Source organism: Diceros bicornis, chromosome 4, assembly GCF_020826845.1.
Source record: "Diceros bicornis minor isolate mBicDic1 chromosome 4, mDicBic1.mat.cur, whole genome shotgun sequence".
Classification (NCBI taxonomy): Eukaryota; Metazoa; Chordata; class Mammalia; order Perissodactyla; family Rhinocerotidae; genus Diceros; species Diceros bicornis.
Window position 1 is genome coordinate 28,236,000 of NC_080743.1, and position 7,350 is coordinate 28,243,349.

The 7,350-nt window shown below is 44.3% G+C and overlaps 1 protein-coding gene across 2 annotated transcripts in view; it reads right to left on the minus strand.

Annotated features, from left to right (window-relative positions):
- Window positions 1-6,945, minus strand: part of TGFBR3 (transforming growth factor beta receptor 3) — a 186,636-nt gene extending 179,691 nt beyond the window's left edge. For both annotated transcript variants that reach the window (XM_058538504.1, XM_058538503.1), the window contains exon 1: window positions 6,596-6,945. The gene's annotated coding sequence lies outside the window, so the exon portion shown is untranslated. The remainder of the gene's footprint in view (window positions 1-6,595) is intronic.
- Window positions 6,946-7,350: the final 405 nt, after the last annotated feature.

A 7,350-nucleotide genomic window follows, 5' to 3' on the forward strand; every position in this document is an offset into this window, starting at 1 on the left:
AGCAACCACTCTAATAATGAAATAAAGATGCTACAAACTGAAAAAGGCATAAACACAAAAAATGTGAAATATATCAAGTAGGTCATCCTTCCCGACTCCCATGTCAAAAACATAACGCATCCAATGGCTGTGCAGCAATTGTAATGGATAAGTATGATGGATTCAAAATAAAAAGTCAAATGTATCTTCACAAAATGGGTTGTTAGCCTAAGTATTTTGTCATGATTCAGATGGTATATTACGAATACACAAGTAACAATTTCTATAGAGACACAAAAATAAGAATACTAAGAGGAATGTCAGCTCAGAAAGCCTTTGACAAAAAGAGATAGAACAGCAATAGTAAACATGCCCATTTAGAAGATCAGAAACTTCTCCCACACACATAGGGAAGACCTTACACTGCAATGATGCAAAATGTATGTAATGAGTCAACGGTGCTTTCCCTCAAAGTTGAATTTAATTTGCCAGCCAATTGCACAAAGTCTAATATAACAAAATGAGACACTTATTCTTTATGGACAGTCAGAAGAGAATTTTGTGTTGAGTATGTTTTGTTTTAAAGAAAACACCAGAAAAGAGATAAGTCATAACAACACAGGGTGTATCACACAAAAGTACTTCGGGGACCACACAAACACAGGGCCTTGAGATTGGAATCTAAGTATTTCACCTCAAATAACCTTCCAAGGATGAAAAAAAAAAAAGCCACATTCTGCTCCAGCAATCATCATACAGTTAAGCTAATTATGAAATGAAATTTGCAAATAGCCACTCGTGTATTTTTGCATCCAATGACCAATTTCATACTGTCAAAACATATAAATCACTAAAAACGCTAACAGAATTATACTCCCAAAAGGGAATCTTTTCACACACCAAATTGAATTAAGTATTTATCAAGTTTCCACTAATAAAATAGTTTAATAAGAATAAGAAAAGAAATCCACAGCTCTGCCCGACCCTCCACCTGGCCCACTTGGCATTCTTACCCATCAATGGTGGTTAGTCATCCTGCCTGTAAAACTGCAGACCTTCTCCCAGGGCAATTTGATCAACAGGAAAGCGCAAGGACTGGTATCTGTAAAGACTGTTTTCTGAAGATCATTTTTTCAAGGACTAATCAACCTAAATGTGTTTTTACAAATGGTCCATCTGCAATTTCATGCAAAAACCTGACCTGCAGCATGTACCAGGGAAACGAATTATGTGCTTGGAAGGGCAGACGAGCAGGTGCTTCTTCCTTCTGCAAGCAGCACCCAACCCATCTCCTTTCCCCCGGCTTCCAATGTCTAAGAGGCAGGGAGAGTAAATGCTGCTGTATTTCCATCCTTTTTCTTAAAGTGAAGATAGAGCTAACATTTCAGACTTAATTCTAAATTATTATTGTGGCAATAATTTAACATTAAATCCTAAAAATGAACTTTGCCAGGCTCTACTATCACTCAGTCCTCTTACCAAACTTGAAGAAGCTTTCAGTACACAGACATTAATCTTTTTTTCCTATAATTATCTTAAGCAGGAGATACCAGGATGGCCTGAGGGCATGGTTCAGACCTTCAGGGATAATCTTGATTTTAAATATCTCCATCCTCTGTAAGTATACCCCTAGTTGTCAGCCTATTAAGTCTTTTTTCTTTATAGAATCATTTTATTTATTTACTTATTTATTTTGTGAGGAAGATCAGCCCCGTGCTAACATCTGCCAATCCTCCTCTTTTTGCTGAGGAAGGCTGGCCCTGGGCTAACATCCATGCCTCATCTTTCTCCACTTTATATGGGATGCTGCCACAGCATGGTTGGCCAAGCGGCGCGTCGGTGCGCGCCCGGGATCCCAACAAGTGAACCCCGCAGCAGAGTGCGCACACTTAACCGCTTGTGCCACCGGGCCAGCCCCAGCCTATTAAGTCTTGATATTTGGCCTGGAACACTGCGGAATAAAAAAATGTAGAATAAGGTCCAAATGAGAGTGGCCTCATGCAGAATTTTTATGAATGTTGCTTCAAACACTAAATATTGCACACATCTTGGTTGAGAGAGAAAAATCATTATTTGCTAAGAGAAGGAAGAATGCTCGGAAATCTGTGCTATATCTCAAGCAAGAACTTTGCAAACAGAGGAAAATAAAGCTCAATGTCAGTTAACAAACAAATGTGCTATTTCAAAAGATATAAAACAAGAAATCTAGAAATGGACAGAGCCCAGGAAATGAACCCAAGTCCTTTTTCGTAAGGCCCTTCCAAGCAGTGTTGATTTATTTCAGCTTAACTAGAAACCAAACAAATTAGCAATAGCTTGTGTTTTATGAAATGCTACAAAAAGACAACACTATCATTCCAAGTGTTACTCTAAAGAGGAAGAACCAGAGAAATCACTGCCATGGATCTTGATGCAGTCATCTTCTTCCGAAGCCACCAACGCCCTAGACTCACTCTTTTATATTTCAAACTGTCCACATTCTCAGAGGCCATATGAGATTGCTTTTAAGTTCAAGACCCCTAAAAACATTTATCTAACTTGACTTATACAAGTTCAAAAAGTAGTTAACATTTTTTGTTTCAAAATTTCAAAAGAAGTTTAAAAATATAAGAAAAATGCTCCATTGGACAGACTGAAACAGCAATAAAATCATTATAAAAATAACTGTTAAGAGTAAAAAAAAAAAGACAAAATGAAGACTGTCCTGATTAACTAATGAACCTGACAATTATAATTAGTTTCTGTCCAATAGCAATGAAAGAAGAAAAAAAAATACATTTCAAAATGAATTATGAAGAACAGGGGTAATTCAAACTGACCACAGAGCAAATTTATCTAGGAAAAATATTACAGCAATGTAATACTTAACAGTCATCCTCTAAATTCCAACTCTTCTGTCCGTTAAGCTTGAAATGTAAAATCACAACTTTCCATAGATTTATGATCCCAGGAAACTGGTCATCACTTAGGTACTAAAGAAGTCAACAGCAATCACCTTCTTAGTCAAAGCACAGCTGAGTTCCCTGGATGCTTAGGCCCAGATTCTACCCTCAGAAAAAAGTCACCTGACTTTTACAAGATACAACCAAGTTTGCAAGCAAAAGGGAAAGATTAATTCCTTTGAGTCTTAAAAAGAAAGCAACAATACTTTCCTTGAAGCAAACCAATTTTGTCAATTTATAAAGGCTTTCCATGACAAAGCCCTAGGAAGCCTTGAGGCATCTTGGCCCCCTGCTATCAGAGGGCTGAAACAGGACAGCTAATTTGCCAAACTCCAAGACCAGGAACGGTAAGCCTAATAGGGAGCTGGGGGTTGATAAATGTTTGCTGAAGGAGTAAACTAGATGAAAGCATGGAAGACTAAACTAAATGCTAAACAGCCTAAATAAAATGCTACTCTGAAGTGTAAATGCAATGCTGAGGTTTAGAAAGAAGGGACTAGGGGCCGGCCCAGTGACGCAAGCAGTTAAGTGCACGCGCTCTGCTGTGGCGGCCTGGGGTTCGCCAGTTCGGATCCCGGGTGCACACTGACACACTGCTTGGCAGGCCATGCTGTGGCGGCGTCCCATATAAAGTGGAGGAAGATGGGCACGGATGTTGGCTCAGAGCCAGTCTTCCTCAGCAAAAAAAAAAAAAAAGAGGAGGATTGGCAGATGTTAGCACAGGGCTGATCTCCTTACAAAAAAAAAAAGAAAGAAGGGACTAAATGTGAAAGTTATTTTAAAATAGGATCCACTGGACCCTAACTTAGTAAATGAAATAAAGTTAAGTCCCTACTACCTGATACATAAGAGATAAGAAAGGAAACTGACTTACAAAACTGCAGGCAAAGATTGAAACTGTTTTTACAAGTCAGTTTAACTTGAACTATTTTTCCAAGGATGTTAATTCTTAAATATCGTATATATTATATTTACAGGTATGAGTGTCAATAGACACATCACACCTATACCAGGCAAATAAGATACTTCTAAATTATTACTATACTAAAAATATAAGCCTCTGAAGAATGCACAGGAATAGAAATGCTGTCACTCAGGATAACAATCCCTTATTGTCTTGCACTTGGAAGATGTTAATGAAAAATGATAATGACAGGATTGTGACTGCACCAACCTCCCTGAGAACAAATTCACTATATCCAGTTTTCTACAAAAGACAAATGATGGTCATTACAAAAGGATTCACAATGGATCTCTCTGGACTCCCAGTTCTCCTAGGTAATTTGAAATATTATTCAAAGTATGCAAAATTATTTTACACATACTTCTTAAGGAAAACAAATGGGAAAAAACTACCTATGTGTGTATTTAATATCAGCCACCAGAGAGTTCTTGACATATATCCAACATATAGGCTCTGTCCTCAAGGTCATTCTTATTGTAATCAGTTGAAACTAAACCCAGTTCTCCATGGTAAACTCAGAAAGCAACTTGGTTATTTTGCTAGATAAAGCCACCACATTTTCCATTTCTGAAATGTATGCTTAACACTCTAAAAACTGGTTTACTTGCCGAATAGACATCAATAGTGTATTATGCTCCCCCTATTGGCTAATATTCAAAATAACAATGAATTCCCCAGGGGTTGCCTTTGAAGTGCGGGGGTTCAAAAGTAAGTTGGTGATTTTTATATTTAAAAACATGAGCTGGATCAACAATTGTTAAGCAAAGCTGCCATGTAATGGTCAGATTCCATCAAAACAGGAAAAATTAAAGTTGACAAATGACAAAGGCAAACTGAAGGGCTGAAAATATGCTGAAGCCTTGAAACACTAAACAATGCAGAATTAAAGCCAAAAGCAGAGAACACTAAGAAACAGAGCAACATCCTTTAACTGACACAATGGCATGAAATCAATTTCACTTTAATAGCCCTTAAGGGGGTAAGAATTATTTCCCTGCCTCCTGTGCCAACCCCAAGCTGTTTCCTAAGGAAGCCAAGTAATGATGACCAGCAATGTCTTGAGAATTAATAAAAGAAATTAAGAATAAAGATCCAAATTAATTAATACAAATCTGAGTTCTACTTATAATCACTTGGAGCCAGTTTCAGAGGAGCTGTAATTTGGCACCCCCATATCACCTAAATTAATCACAGATATCTTATTTGTGTTTCAAGAGAGATGTGTTCAACTCAAAGGGGAAGCTGAAAGGTGGGAGAAAACACCTGGAATCTGACTATACTTGTTGCTCTCTGCTGAGTGCCTAAACTAGCTCTCCGTCAGAATGAACAGAAAGTTCTGTCTGTGTATTAGCCTGGGCAAGTAACTAACCTCTAAGGTCTTAGCTGTAAAATGGGGCTATTAATTGTGTTTTTACCACAGAGTTGGTATGAGGATTAAGTGTCCCTAAGGCATTTAGGAGAGTGTCTGGCACATAGTTTGGGCTCAATACACGTTAGCTATTATTATTACTCGAAAGAAATAGCTAATTTCACACTGAAGTTAACTGTTAGCAGCCTAAAAGTACCATTTCAGGAAAATTAAAAGGTCTGGACATGTGCTTTGCTACTTGCACAGACTTCTCTTCCTCCCAAACGGCTCGCTTACTTTTCTTGCAAGGGAGATGGAGCTCAGAAAAAACCTGGTTCCCCATCTCAGTCTGTCCTTCCTACCGTCCCCTAGCCTCATCGCTCTTCTCCCGTCACCGCTGGGCTCAGGACAAGCAGCGCTAACGGCCGCGCAGCGCTTGCTCGGCGCCAGGCAGTTTTAGGACTTGACATGTATGAAATCACTCAATCCTCATAGCGACCTTATGAGGCATGTACTATTATGATTCCTATTTCACAGCTAAGGAAATGCAGCGATTTTCTTCTCTCACTTCTTCTTATGGACACTAAATCCGTAAGTTCTACTCTATCAAGGTAATTCACGCTTGACAAGCCGGTTCCCTACACTATGCGATTCCGGAAAGTGGGGCAAATGCCCTAATAAGAAGACTCCAGTCAGATTCTCCCAGCAACAGTCCACGACTTCCAAGCTTGTTCTGACCAAATAAACATGCTAAGAGAAGCCTTCAAAACAAACGAGGTCAGGCTGCTAATAAGCTAACGGGGGTCGCGTTGTCTGCAGGGACTCCGCGCTGCAGCGCCCGGCGCCGCCCGCAGAGCACCCCGAGGGCGCGGCCGGCCGGGAGCGCAGCGCACGTTGGTGCGCGAGTGCCGGGGCCGCAGCCTCTGCAATGGCAACTGAGTGCAAACCCACAACAAACCTTTCCCACCGACGCTGTCACCCGCCCAGCGGGAAGTGGCCGGCGCGCCCCGCAAGGGTCAGAAGAAAGTGCGGAGAGGAAGAGTGAGGGCAGGCGTGGAGGAGATGTCCTCCCCAGGATAGCGCATCGCCCCGAGCGCTGCCCACTGGGGGCAGCCACTCCCCACGCACCGCGGGCCAAGGATCCCGGCTCCTCGGAGCGTAAACACTGCCCGACCCACGCCGTCCCCCAAGCCCGGGAGGCTGGAGCGACCCCGGGCCGTGAAACAGGCACAGAGCTCCGCGCAGCGCCCACAGGCACCGCGCAGCCTGCAGAGCCCGCGGCCGGGACGGGAGCTGGACCAGCGGCGCGGCCAGGGGCGTCCAGGCGCGGGCTGCAGCGCTGCGGGGTTGGCCGGCACGTACCTCGCAGGCGGTGTGTCAAGCGGAGATCCACCCGCCCCAAGCTGGAGGAAAGCAGAGGAAAGTTTCCCCGCCCAGCGCTCGGCGGCGGCGAGCTCCGGCAGCTGCTGCGCCGCGGCGCAACTACGCCATCCGGACCCGCCGGGGACTTTCACCTCCTGCAGGGAGCTCCGGGAATCGCACGGGGAAAGTGGCTGGGCACCAGAGCCGCCGACCTCCCTCCCTCACTCACTGGGAAGAGGAAAGCGCCGCTCAGCGTCCCCGAAACCCTCGATTACCCCCATCGGGCCGACCCAGCGCGCCCGCTCTCCCTCACACACGCGGGCGGGGACGGGCAGGACGCCACAGCAATCAGCGCGCGGGGGGAAGGGCGCTCCTCCTCCGCCGTCCCCACCGAGGGCTCTGGGCCGCCGAGAAACTCCTCCTCCCGCCGCCCGCCTCCTCTCTCCTCCCCCTTCTCCTCCCGGGCCGATGGATGAGCCCCGAGCGCCGCTTGAGCCAGCGTTTCCCTTCGGACTGAGGAGGGAGGGAGAGAATGAGTACCGGGAGCCGCCGGGCTGCTGCGCGCCCAGGTTGGGGTGGTGAGGGTCCCAGTCCTTGGGGGAAGAGCGCGGGGGACGCGGGCGCGAGCTGCAGGAATTCGCTCCCTCAAACTAGGTCCCTCAAACTTTCCAGGGCTCTCTGGAGGAGTGGGATTTTTATTTGGTTCCCTCCGTCTTGATATAAAAATTCTAAACCTCCAGTTATCCGATCACACC